Source organism: Nicotiana tabacum, chromosome 16 (genome assembly GCF_000715075.1).
Source record: "Nicotiana tabacum cultivar K326 chromosome 16, ASM71507v2, whole genome shotgun sequence".
NCBI classification, from domain to species: domain Eukaryota; kingdom Viridiplantae; phylum Streptophyta; class Magnoliopsida; order Solanales; family Solanaceae; genus Nicotiana; species Nicotiana tabacum.
In genome coordinates, this window is record NC_134095.1 from 64,518,439 (window position 1) to 64,533,374 (window position 14,936).

Below are 14,936 nucleotides of genomic sequence, written 5' to 3' on the forward strand. Positions count from 1 at the left end.
AAATCGTTTTATTTTGAATTTTTTGGGAGTAATTCTTTCATAGGGCAAAAATCACGTGCTTAAAGATGCCCTCTTTGTCCGACGACATGAAGGGTTTTCGTGCAAAGATAAAATGAGCGATTTTTGCCCATCCGAATACTCCGTGTGAAGCATTTTTTAAAAAGGTTTAATCGAACCTTTGCTTCAAAGGTTTCCTACATATCCCTGGATAAAAGGGAATCAGGTTAATGTAGTTCGGGAAGTTTTGGTAGCTGGGACTACCATGGGACTACAATGTTACTGTTGTTGCATGCTGTTATTACCGCTTACCGACCTCCTTGTTACACCGTGCTTAAAAGAAAAATCAAGAAGCTGGGATAGACTATGAATCAAAAGATCTTATCTATCTTCAACTTGTTTTTGCTGCTTTGCTTCTTTGTCGGCTTGTGCATCTTCCGCCGCTTTTCCTTTTCATAAACTTGGCGATGGCGCTGGCCTTTTGCTTTTCTGAATGCCAGTTCTCACTGTCGGGTTCGGTTCGCTGGGGATATGGCTTCCTTCATTAAGCTTTTTGGTGGTTCCTCTAGGGATACGGTTTTCTTCATCAGATTTGTTATGCTGGACATAATTTGATGTTCAAAGGCCGCTTCTCTCGCGATTTGTCTTATCTTCTTTTTGGCTCATGCGCTTGAATTTGTGCTGGGATCTCTTGTTGCAGCCTTCTGCTTTCCGGTGAGATGCTGGTTTCAAGACCTGAAACGTAAGGACTGAAAAATATTCCGCTTGTTATACAGGTGGGCGCCTATTTATCTAAAACATGAAAAGTATTCCTCTCGTTATACAGGTGGGCGCCTATTTATCTAAGACATGAAAAGTAAGGGCGCCTATTTATCTAAGATATGAAAATTATTCCTCTCATTATACAGGTGGACGCCTATTTATCTAAGACATGAAAATATTCCTCTCGTTATACAGGTGGGCGCCTATTTATCTAAGACATGAAAATATTCCTCTCGTTATACAGGTGGGCGCCTATTTATCTAAAAGCATGAAACTATTCCTCTCGTTATACAGGTGGGCGCCTATCTATCTAAGACATGAAAGTATTCCTGTCGTTATACAGGTGGGCGCCTATTTATCTAAGACATGAAAAGTATTCCTCTCGTTATACAGGTGGGCGCCTATTTATATAAGACATGAAAATTATTCCTCTCGTTATACAGGTGGGCGCCTATATATCTAAGACATGAAAAGTATTCCTCTCGTTATACAGGTGGGCGCCTATTTATCTAAGATATGAAAATTATTCCTCTCGTTATACAGGTGGACGCCTATTTATCTAAGACATGAAAAGTATTCCTCTCGTTATACAGGTGGGCGCCTATTTATCTAAGATATGAAAATTATTCCTCTCGTTATACAGGTGGGCGCCTATTTATCTAAGACATGAAAAGTATTCCTCTCGTTATACAGGTGGGCGCCTATTTATCTAAGACATGAAAAGTATTCCTCTCGTTATACAGGTGGGCGCCTATTTATCTAAGACATGAAAAGTATTCCTCTAGTTATACAGGTGGGCGCCTATCTATCTAAAAACATGAAAAGTATTCCTCTAGTTATACAGGTGGGTGCCTATCTATCTAAAACATGAAAAGTATTCCTCTCGTTATACAGGTGGGCGCCTATTTATCTAAGATATGAAAAGTATTCCTCTCGTTATACAGGTGGGCGCCTATTTATCTAAGACATGAAAATTATTCCTCTCGTTATACAGGTGGGCGCCTATTTATCTAAGACATGAAAAGTATTCCTCTAGTTATACAGGTGGGCGCCTATCTATCTAAAAACATGAAAAGTATTCCTCTAGTTATACAGGTGGGCGCCTATCTATCTAAAATATGAAAATTATTTGAATTTGTTTCCTCGTTCCTCCGAGAAAATTTCCGACAACAGCAAAAACTTTTTTGCCCTAGTTTTGGTGACCTTCCATGTGGCGTGTCTTTCTTCCATCATCAACCTTTATTTTTCTGTAGAAATCAAAGAAAACCTTGTTAGTTCAAAACATGATGAGTGATCGTGTCACTCCTGCTGGGGGGTGGTTTTTCCTTTCCCTTTCCCTTGCTCTGCGTTCCCAAAACTGGTTGGGGGTAACGTTACTTGCTGGGGATGATATTTCTGCTGGGGATGAATTTTCTTCTCTTCCTTCCCCACTCTGTGTTGTCCGACCCTCTTGGAACTTGGTCGAAAATCTGTCGAGGATGCTCCTACATCTCGATGATCTGCTAGGGATAACACTGCAAACCGCTGAATAACACTGCCGAGGAGAACACTGCTGAGGATAACTCTGCTGAGCAAAATATGTTATCTTACTCCTTCCAAGACTACTTCCTTTAAGTAAGATGTTTCATTCCTCTGCAAACTGTTTCCTTTTGCAAAACTGGTCTTTTTTTTTTTTTTTTTTTTTATTATTAGTATTTTTCTTTGTTTTGTTATTTTCCTCCTTCGAAGACTACCTCCCTTAAAACTCGTTTTGCCTTTCCCCGAAAACTGTTGGGGATACCGATTTTCACCAAACTCATGTTAGACTTCTCGAAAATTTTCGAAATGAACGAAAATTTTCTGCCCCAGTTTGACAATCTTTCTTGCGACGCATCTTTCTATCATCGGTAGCATTCCCTGTCCCTGCTTCAAATTAAAGAAAATTTGGTCAGTTTAAAACGTGGTGGTTGGTTATGATACTCCTGCTGGGGATACCATCAACCATTCTCCATCTATGCGTTGTCTGTCCATCTTGAAGCTTGGGCTGATACCTTCCGACCTTCTTGACGATTCCTTATTCCCAAACCTCTTAACCATTTTCCCGGTCTCCTTGTCTGACCTCACACATTTTCATGACAGCTGATGTAACTTGAAGATCGTTCATGTTCATTGATTAACCATTTTCTCTGTCTATTCGTGTCACTGAAACAACCTTTTCTGCTGGGGATATCCCTCTTCTTTTGTGGCATAGCTCAGAAACTGGCATTTCCACGACCTTTTAGTCTTATATGAATTTCCCAAATCATGCCCATTGCTCTTCGCGTTGTTCTTTCTTGATTTGTCCATGAGCCTCGGCCTTGAGGTCTATAATCTTTGATTTTGGTGGGGATATCCCTCTTGACACTCGTCCATCCCTTTGTCAATCTCCTCTTGCTAAGGGGATATCTTTCTTGACACTGGCCTCACGCTTGTTTCTTGTTGACTATACCACTTGGATGTACTAGTCAGATCTCGTCTTGCATAATTGGAAAGCTGATGGTAGATTTTGAAGTCATTTCTCACTTGTTCTGACCAAACAGACTCTATTGGGGAATTTTTCTATGAAAGGAGAAAGATAAACAAAAAGGGAAATGAATAAAAGACAAAGGAAAAGGACGACTCTTTAACAAGAGAAACTATAAATAAAAACCTATCAAATGCAGATACCGACTCTAATGGTCATGACATGCACATGTGGCCTATCCTCTGCCGTCAATCGTCCTTCAAGATCTTCATTTGGCGATTCCCTATCTGATTCTTAATCTTATTCGACTTGTAGTGCCCAAAGGGTTTTCACTATCAAGCCTCTCTCATTTTGGTTTTTCTCTCAGTTTTCATCGCCTTATGGTGCCTGTGAAGATTTTCACCGATAAGACTCTCTTATTTGTCACTTTCCAATTGGGGATTCGGAGTGTTGCCGATATGACTCTCTCTGCTGGGGATTCTTACCAGCTATCAATTCATTTCCAATCCATGATCCTTTTCTCTGTTGGGAATCGGGGTGCTATCCCCGACTTCCGTTTGTATGACTTGGCATCTTTCGAAGACTGGTCAAAAGGTCTTTCTTTGGACCGTAACATGGAGTTTTGGATAGGGCTAGAAAGAAAGGGTATTAAAGGCTCAAAAACAAATCAATTTGGGGTTCAAAATTATAACCTTCAGAACCATATTTGTTTACAACAAGCGCAACCCTTGCCCCAGTTTCTTGCTTGGAGAATTTTTTTTGTTACACTATGCACACTGTGCACGCTATGCACACTATGACCAAGCCGTGAGGCACCTACGTATCCTCTTTGAGGAATCAGGTCAAACTTAGTTCCCAATTCCTCTTTTTTCATTTACCTATTATTTTGTTTTCTTTTCTTTCTTTTTCTCATTTTTCCTTTTTCTTTTGTCGTTTTGTTGTTTTTTTTTCTTTTCTTTTTCTTTACCTTCCATGCTTGTGTTTTCTAACCTGTTGTTACCGATTCCGAATGATGGGTATGAAAATAAAAATAAATAAGGCTCAAAAGGGGTAACGAAGGATAAAGTGTTTAGGTAGCAGAACAAAATGTCTTCGTCATTCCAGTCTTCAAAACATGCCAAGTGCACACAACACAATTAAACAAAGATTTGTAGCCTCTTCTGATGGTGCTGGACTTGACAATTATATTCACACATTTGCTTTTTCATTTGTCATCTCTAAAGCACTGTTGGGCAACACTCTTACTCTCATTATTATGAACGACCCTCATGTCAATTTGGCGAATCTTGCCTTTAACGGTTTTCTTTATGTTTTACTTGCCCCAGTTCCGCATGACTCGAGCTCCGAATAATCTCAAACCGTCCTTATTTCTTTTAAATGTTCCGATCACCTCTCAATGGTTTTATGATTAACTTTTAAGATTAGGCCCAAACCGTGTGCGCATGTCATGTCACTAGAATTGGCGCTGAACAAAATGAGAAAAGAACTAAACAAAAAGATGACTGGCAATAATAAAAAGATCGGATTTTGCATTAGACTAATGGTGAAATGGTTTGAATAACAAAACAAACAAAAACAAACCAGAATAAAAGCCTAAAACAAACTTGGACAAAACTATACAAACCGCTATGACAAAAATGGAAAGATAAGAGGATTTGACACAAGACAATGTCCGGACTACAACCCTACAAATAACCCGGACAACAGAAATGATAACAAAATGAACCACCAAAAGCTCTATTCCGGCGGATCAAGGAATGGAGCGTCTTTGCAATTGCCAAGCTCGGCATCTTAACCACTGAATTCGGCATCAACCTTACTGGGATCTCCACCAACTTTCGTCTCACTGTTCTCAACAAATTGCTTTTGGGTTCCCTTTGCGGACTCGTTATTAAGAACAACCTCTAATAGCACTGAAAACTTTGCCATGCGCGGACCTCCAAGGATCTCAGAAGAATTCTCATACTCCTTTTCAAAACAAATCATATTCGACCTATGCATCTCACTTCGAATAGGCGATGGACTTTGGCTAGTGTCTGTTGCATCCGGATTTTGCACGACAATGTCACCTGCATCAATAAGCTTCTGAATTGCTTCCTTCAGCCTCCAACACTTCTCTGTGTCATGCCCCGGTGCATCTGAGCAATATGCGCACCTTCTAGAAAAATCAAGCTTCTTTGACAGAGGGTTTGGCATGTTTATATGAATCGGCTTCAACATGTCCAATTGCTTCAACTTTTGGAACAAACCGGCATATGATCCTCCAATAGGGGTGAAAGCCTTTCTTTTTTTCAGCAACCTCTCATTCTTGCATGCTTGATTGGGCCGGAAACCTGATCCAGATGGCTTTCGGTAGGCTTGTGAGGGTGGATAGGCATTTTGTGGAGCTGGGTATTGGGAAAGCGAAGCATGTCTTTGGGAGTCTCGTGGAGAGAAGTAGCGTTGACGAGTGATGGAGCTACTCGGGTGGCTGGGAAAGCTATCATAAGTTGGTTGGGATGGAGAGTACGGGGGATCATCCGTTATGGTGTTGGGTGCTTGGTAAGGACATATTCCAGGAAGCTAGGTAGTGGCGGGGGTGGTGCTTTCCGAGCCATCCACACCCGATACATGTCTGCCACATGCTGTCTCAGCATTTTCACTTCTTCTACCAACCCGTTGTTCCGTTCGACCAGTTGTTGTCGGTCATCGGTACCGACCCACTCGGTTCTGAGGTTCTGTGTCATTGTTCTTTTTTGCTTTGCAGGGAGGAGTTACCATAACCAACCACTTTTCTATATATGAACACAGCAAAGTGAAGCCATCACGTTAGTGTTAGGGCATTTGACAGATAATCATATATCAGAGATGCAATGCACCTAAGCAGTTAAACCGTTCTATCAAAGATGCAATGCACCCGCGCTTTCCTTTATTTTCCTTTCTCTTTTTTTCTATTATTATTCCTTTTTTTCAGTGGTGGTCGAATCTTATGGAGATTGCCTACGTATCATGACCCTGCATGAATCAGACCTTGCGTAGTTCGGCCAAAATGAAAGGTAACAATGAAGCATTTTTTTTCGAATTATCAATTTTCATAATAAACCAAACTGGGTTTCAAAGGTTTAAAGATGACCTACAAACTCGAAAATCAAACAACCCACATATTCTAATCAAAAGATTTACAAACTCAAAAACAAACGGTCAGCTCCCTTTCTCCATTTGACAAATGCAACCAAATGGTTATTTTTGCAAATGTGGCCCGTTCCAAATTTCTTATGAATTCTGAGGGCCGGGGAGGAACACTTTACAAACTTGTTCGTTCTTTTACGAAAATAGCCTTTCGACAACTGAAAGATACTCTAAGGCTATTTCGGCAAGAACGGTTTAAGACACTGCTGAAGCTGGCTCGGCTTATTTTGACTAAAAATCCAAACAGTATTCACCTGGCCGCAGACTCTTTGTTTTTTTTTTTAAAAATAAAATAAAATAAAATAAAAGACCTAGTGTTGCAAACACAGCCTTTCAGCGTCTCGGGGACAAATATTTTAAGGCTGCGTTAGCTAACCGGCCAAAATCCTAAAAAATGACCCAAGGTGGTTGTTTATACAAAGTCAGCCTTCCGGCGTCCCTTTCGGGAACATTCGGCTATTTTTGACAAAAACAGCATCACCCGAATTATTTATGACTCTTTTTATTGTTTTTCAAAATAGAAGACTCGATATTACACACACGTCGTTTCAACGCCTCGGGGACGTAAATGTTTAAGGCTGTGACGGTCAATCGGTCAAAATCTAACAAATGACCCCAAAAGTGGCTGTTTATGTAAAGTCAGCCTTCCGGCGTCCCTTTCGGGAACATTCGGCTATGTTTTGACAAAACAACGTCAACCGACATATTTATGGCCTTTTCTTGTTTTTCAAAATAGAAAACTCAATATTGCAAACACGTCCTTTCAACGCCTCGGGGACGAAGATTTTTCAGGTTGTGTGGGTCAACTGGACCAAATCTAAAAAATGACCCACAGGTGGTTGTTTATGCAAAGTCAGCCTTCCGGCGTCCCTTTCAGGAACATTCGTCTATGTTCTGACAAAACAGCGTCACCCGACTTCTTTGTGATGAAATTAAAATTTGACATATATTTTTTTTTGCTATTTTTTGCAAAAGGGGAGGTTGGACATCGCCCGACTTATTTATGACAAAATTAAAATTTTGACATATTTTTTTTATTTATTTGTTTTTGGCTATTTTAGCAAAAGGGGAGGTTGGACCCGATGAGGGTTGCCTACGTATCTCACATCCGGTGAGAATCAAACCCGCGTAGTTCGGGACAATAAAACAAACTTCTTCTGAAACAAGACTCTCTCTTTTTTTATTGGCAAATAAAACTATTTTTCATAAACAAAAATCCCTTTTTTTCCTTTTTCTCCTTTTTTTTCTTTTTTCATTTTCTCAAAAATTCAGCAGAGTTTCGATACTATTTGGACACTAGTTTTCAAAACAGGCAATTTAACGCTTTTTAACCCTCGTACCTCTATCTCTCTTTCCTCAAAATATTCAAAAGCCGGTCAACACACAAGTCCGAATCAAATAAATGCACAAGCAGAAGCAAGTAAGATGCATCAGGATTATCATTTTCATTTTTTGGTACACCTGTCCTAGACAGACCCAACCCCTGTGTTGAGCCTCCAAAGTCAAATGCACGTGATGCAAACAAACGTTCCTACTAGGGATCCGGCATGAAGCTGAGTTATTCTAGGTTCATAACCTGGGTATTTGTTCTAGACTGTGTACCCGAACGGACAACTCGAGTCGAGGAGGGGGCTACGTACCGGGGACCCGCGGGATCGTCCGGCTTTGTAACTTGTTCGACCTCTTTCTTATTTCGGGTATTGATACTAACAGAATAGGTAGTCTCGACCAGCGAGCAGCATCCCCGGAGGTAAGAAGAGAAGGGTTCAGCACAGTTTATATATACAGTCAAATAATATCAAAGCGGTAACACACATCATTTGCATATGAAGCACATATCTCATGACAATATCAGATAATAAACAAAGCCAAATAAAACAATTATTCTAAGCTCGAACTTCTAACCCTGAACCAGTGGTTCTGGGTGAGATCCCCAGAGGAGTCGCCAGAGCTGTCACACCTCCTTTTTTCGCCCCCGCAAGGGGTGAAGGAGTTTTTCCAATTAAAGGACAATCGAAACGGGATTTGTTTATTTATTTCAGAGTCGCCACTTGGGAGATTTAAGGAGTCCCAAGTAACCAATTTAATCCCGAATCGAGGAAAAGAATGACTCTGTATTACAGTCCGCGAACCAGAAATCCAGATAAGGAATTCTGTTAACCTGGGAGAAGGTGTTAGGCATTCCCGAGTTCCGTGGTTCTAGCACGGTTGCTCAACTGTCATATTCGGCTTGTTTATCTGATTTTATAATTATGAGCTCATGTGCAAGTTTTAACTTTTAACCGCTTTTGTCATTATTATTATTTTTTCTTTTTTTTTATCAAGAATTGCAACATTGTGGAAATACATCTCGAACCACGTCACATCAATGCACCCGTGGTTGTTGGTACATTTCAACCCCGTTGAGATTTGGATTTGGGTCACATAAATGTGCACCCGAGTTTAAGAAAATTAAATTATTAAAGGCGCGCCTAAAGCGACTATCGTATCCTTCACTTTGGGTAGAGCCGTGAAATTTTGCTAAACGGTCCATCCCGAAATCTAAGCAATTTTAAAGCAAATTTTTACTAAGGGCCCCGCAATTTTGTATTTTTATTTGGCGAGGCTCATCTCATTCTTATTTTTTTAAAAGGAATTTGCAACGTCATGGACATGCATCTCGAACCACGTCACCATCAATGTACCCGTGATTAGAGACACATTTCGACTCCGTTGAGATTTGAATTTGGGTCACATAAATGTGCACCCGTTTAAGAAGGTAAGATAATTAAGACGCGTCCTAAAGAAAGCTAATGTATTGTTATTTTAGGAAAGACCGTGAAGATTCACTAAACGGCCAACTCCAAAGTCTAGCAAATGGTTATGTGTTTATTGAGGGCCCCATCGATGTGTAATTTATTTGGCGAGGCGCGCCTCATTTTATTTTAAAAGATCGTCCTATAATGGCTATGTTTTCTATTAAGTTTGTCTCTAATAATGCAAAAAGAAAAATGGTCCAACTTCATTTACATGCTTACAAGTTAGTTATAGTTGGGTTCCGAATATGATTTGCAAAATCCGAAACATGAACGCGTATATGGGCAGTCGTTTGGATATTTGGGCCCAGGCACAGCGCACACTATATCGACTGGACCTGGGCCACTTCTTTTCCGATAAGGGCCTGGTCAGTTCATTCGATTCAGGCCCAACATTTATAAGGCAGAAATGTAAACAGGTGTTGTATACTGTAACAGTATTGTTGCAAGTTATAACGAGACAGCTTGCTAAATGAAGTGAGATTAACTAACAATGGACAGTTTAACACTTAACATACGTTAGAAGATATGCTAACCACAAGCACAACTAAAAAAATCAGGGTATTGCTTACTACACCATCGCTTCTTTTCTAGCTAATGACATACATAGATAATGAGCCATTAAGTTGCCATATGTGGGTGTCTAGTTATGCATGATGACTACTTTCATTATCCTAATAGAAGATATGAACTACTATATATACAACTCAAGGTTCAATACACAACTGAAACAAATTCGAAAAGAGGAAACTTCAACTCTTCACTTCTATATTCATGTTTCAACTTTCAGCTTACATTGACAGAGTACCAAACTATCAGTGGTGTACCTGGTATTGGGAAAGCCAGAAGAAGAAAGGGAATGATCAGTTGAGCAGTAGCATTCACAGCAAACAGCAACAACAGAAAAACAGCAATCAGCAGTAACAAAACCCAGCAATCAGATCTTTAAAACCAAAACAAGGAGTCCAGTTTGCAACCCAGCAATACCCAAACAGGTACAGGCAAAGCAGAGAAGGAAACAGATGCAAAAACAGTAACCTCTGATTGCTATGTTCAAAATCCAGCACACTCTTAACTCTATATCACTCTCAAAACAGACTGTCCTGCTAAAGGTTGAAAGACCAGCCTTGTTTTTGCTTTTTTTTTCTCTGAAAACTTAAAAATGTCCAGCCCCTTTTTTGTTCTAAATCAGCCTATTTATAAACAAAAACCAGGCCAGCCAAGCTGCCTTGATACCTTCAGCCTTTATTCTGCCCATACCCCTTAATTCCTCATGCCTAAATGTCTTTTCTTGATGCCCACTATATTGTTCCCCATGCTTGTCCTATTTGTTTTAATCAAGAGTCATGGGAGGGGTTATAGTATTCAAATAAACCCATGCCCTCATGTTATGTACCCTACTGACGATTAAACTAAGTTTAACAAATGACCCCTAGGCAGACCTTAGCTTTACAACCTGTTAACATCCTACTAAACTCCCAAAATTACCCCTTAACCCTTGCATATTACTGTATTACCCTAAACCTTGCTTGTCAGTATATAAAACCCCTCTAAATTTAGCAAATCACCGATTACTAATTGTATAAACTTAATCCTAACAACTGATTTCAGGTTGACCTATTAGATTTCTACAGCCATATCCAATTCCTAGCCTAATTTCAACTCCAAATCAGATCACAAAGGGGTGCCAATCAAACCAAATGAGTTGGTCATATTGGGAGCCAATCCTGACCAACTCAGAGCCAAAAAATGCAAAAGACAACAGCCACCAGGCTAAGATCAAAGCAGTAAAGAACAGGCTTCCACGGCAAACTATGAAGATCATGGGGTTATTGAATGAATGAGTAATCTAGTTCAAAGACAGAACTGAACACATTCCACAGGTTCATTACAAGTTAGCATATAGATGTAAGGGTGGCAAATATACATGGAGGACATTAATGAACTACTATCCTGTTTCCTCTAATTTTTAACAGATTAATTGACGACACTTATTTAAACGACTATACAAGCTATAATAGACAGCAAACAATCAATAAAACACACAAACAAACTAAACATTACCTCAGAGTTCACAGACTTGATAGAAAAATCAAAAACAAACCAAACTAAACATGAAAAACAGATAAAATTCATAGGAGAACAAAAGAGAGGGAAAAATTACCTCAGGGATTCGAAATCAAAACTGACCCAGGTTCGAACTCAGACTCGACCATTTTTGAGGTCGAATGGACCTTAATCGAGTGTTCTCAATTGAGAATACTTCGACTAAGGTCGATTAGACCCCACATCGTCTTTTAATTTGGACAGACCTCAACCTTTGGTCTTTTTAGGGTTCTTTGTGGTTCGATTTGGGATTCGTTCAACTCCGATCAGATTCGAATGGAACCAATGGCGTTTAGGGTGTGAGGCAGGTCAGGAGGTATTGTGGTATGAATTTGGGGTCGGTGGGTGTAGATCTGGTTTTTGCTCGAACCTTCGAACGAAGATTCGAGATGTTCGGGGAAGATTTGAAGTAAACTGAGTGTGGATTTGGAGAGAGGGGGTCATGGTGATTCAGGGGTGTTAGTCTGGTGGTCATCGGCGTCGTAGTTGCTGGGTTTACGGTGGGGGAATCCTAAGGCGGCTAGGGTTTGTAAGGGTCGTCTCTGGGGACGAGGGTGAACAGTAGGTGAGGGAAGGGGTTTGGTTTGGGTGCGTGGGGTGAGGGATTGGGGTTCTTATACGGGGTGGGTGGTTCAGTCCTGGCCATTGGATCAATTAAGATCAGTGGCCAGGATTAAGGGTTTAACCAACACGACGTCGTTTGGTTTAAGTTTGGGGGGTTGGTTCGAACCGGGCAACGGGTCGGGTTCAAAGAACGGGTAAGGAGGACGGATTCTGAACCGTTGGATTATGTAAGGTCGACGGCTAGGATCGATTTCCATAGAACGACGTCGTTCCAGTGATTATGGGAACGGACCAGGCACCAGGCATTTGGACTGGGTCTGTGTCTTGGTTTTGGGCCTGATTTTTGGGCCCAATCCGAGTTTTCCTTTTTCCCAACTCTTTTCTTCTTTTAATTTAATTTAAACACAATTCCTAAAATTAAAAATAAAACTACACAAATGTTAATTAACACTTACAATACACAAGTTAAAACCTTAAGAACAAAATCACTCAAAGACAACAAATAGAGAAAAAAAAAGGTATATGTATTTATGTATTTCTGATTTTTCCTTTTTAGGGCGAAATGATGGTTTAATTAATTCCTAAATGTATGATTAAATCCTAAATATGCATGCACTATGTATTTTTATATTTTCAATTAACTATAACAAAGGTAAACATTTACGGACAAAAATAATTACCAAAATGTCACGCAAATTCTCAAAAATTGCACCCAAAGGAAAAATCGTTTTATTTTGATTTTTTTGGGAGTAATTCTTTCATAGGGCAAAAATCACGTGCTTACAGTCATTATATGACCAGGCGAATATGTCCTCATACTCTTTTAGAAATTCTGTATATTCTCTCTTCTCTGACGGCGATAGGTGAATGTTGATTTGTGTTTCCTTGACGTTTTATGCATTTCCCAGGTTGACAATATCGCTCTCGTCTAGGTTGGACTTAGGTCTGTTCTCAAAATTCTGAACTTCTTTAACAATCTCGTCAGGTATGTCATTTTCCTATGAATCAATGTCCGTTTGTTGTGTTGTCTCATTGCATGTCACAGTCATTGGTTCATCAAGACAAGTAATAGTAATGTTGTATAAGTAAAGTAATGAGAGAAAACGATAACAATGAGTGTTGATTCATAAGAAAGTCAAAATGCTCTGATAAATTGCATAATTGTTTTGAACATTGAAGATCTTATTGTGGGAAATGAAAATGCGAAAAGAAAATCATTTAGTAAAAACAATGGATAAAGCTTGTTTTAGCTTGGATACCCCGAAGCACGTCGGGATTTGGTTGTCGTGATGGTCCAATTCTTGAGATAGGCCCCTCTGCTCACAGCCTGTATGGAAGGGCCTTCCTCCCCCTCCTCCTCCAATATAACACAACAATCCATATTGTTCTCCTCTAGAAACAAGTTCTTCACTACTGCAAGTGCTTCTTCTTCCTCTGACCCATAAATAATGTTGTCCTATTGCAAAGTCTATTCCAGATGTGGTATTGGCTACTCTAGTGGATAGTAAGCTCCGCGCCATGGTGGCGACCATTTGTTGAACTCTTCCCATGTGTAATCATATCCCAAACAGAAAGTAGTGCCATGTTTCTTGATTTTTATGGGTTTGGATTCCCTTGGAGGTTCTTGCCTAGCCCCTTGCCAAGTTCGTACCCATTCCAATTCAGTATACTCTCAATTTTGTTTTCCCACCATTTGTCCTTGTCGACAACATTTACCCGTTCAATGTGATGGTAAGTTTCTCCACCCAGCTTCCTTCTTCCCTCGATTGACGGAATGGTCTGGCGACTGTATATGGGGTTGCTACTGTCGTCGTGAATGATCACTTCCTGGTGATTCCATTCGAGCTTTACAGCTTGATGCAGCGTTTATGCTACAGCCCCAGAGGAATGGATCCATGGCCGTCCTAGAAGCAAGTTATAAGATGTTGGCACGTCTATCAACTGGAAATCGACATCGAACCATGTTGGTCCCATCTGCAAGCATAGAACAATCTCACCAATGGTGGACCTCTGAGAACCATCGAAGGCTTTCACATTGATTGCTCCGTCTTTTTTCTCGTGCAGTCCTTTACCCAACTTCTTGAGTGTTACCAACGGACAAATATTGAGACTGGAACCTCTATCGATCAGGATTCTGGTGATGAAATAGTCCTCATATTGCACAGTGATCTGCAGTGCCTTGTTTTACTCCAACCCTTTAGGTGGCAGCTCGTCCTCATGAATGGTAATCTTATGGCTCTCCAGCACTTGTCCTACCATGTTAGTCATTTTCCCGCCAGTGATGTTACTTGGTACGTATGCTTCACTCGACACTTTTAATAGAGCATTCTTGTGTGCCTTGGAGTTTTACAGCAGAGAGAGGATGGAGATTTGTGCTGGCGTTTTGTTTAACTGGTCGATGATCGAATACTCCTTGGACTGTATTTTCCTCCAAAGGTCGTCTAGACCTGTCTCAATGATGAGTGGCCTATTGGAGGCCTGCTTGCTTGACTCAGCTAGATATTCAGAGGTATATACTAAACCAGTTCTCATCATACCTTGTGCTGCAACAGTCTCTTCAATTCAGACCTTGCCTTACCGCCTTGCCTCGGCTGTATAGTCCCAAGGTACAACCTTCATATGGAATGGTGTCATGGTTGACAACGCCACTGGGATAGGTGTGGCTATCCTTACTCCGAATGGAACATATTCCTTAGGTGGCAAAACTGCAACCTCAAATGGTGCGGGTGCATTTACTGGAGACACAAATTCAACCTCAATTGGTGTCGGTGTCTTTGCGGATGATGTTGCTTCAAACTCAAGTAGTACAGACATATTCACCTCGGCGCCCTCAGACGGTTGAATCTAGACTATGATTGGATTGAGGGTAATTGTTGGTTTCTTTGGGTCATCACCTTCTGCGATCAACCCGATTGACCCCTCGGGATCCCAGTCATCTTCTATTTCAATCATGTGGATACTGTCACACCTCCTTTTTACTTACACCCCGTAAAGGGTATAAATACAAGGGAGTTTTTCCAATTAAAGGACAATCGAAACGGGATCGTTTATTTATTAAAAAT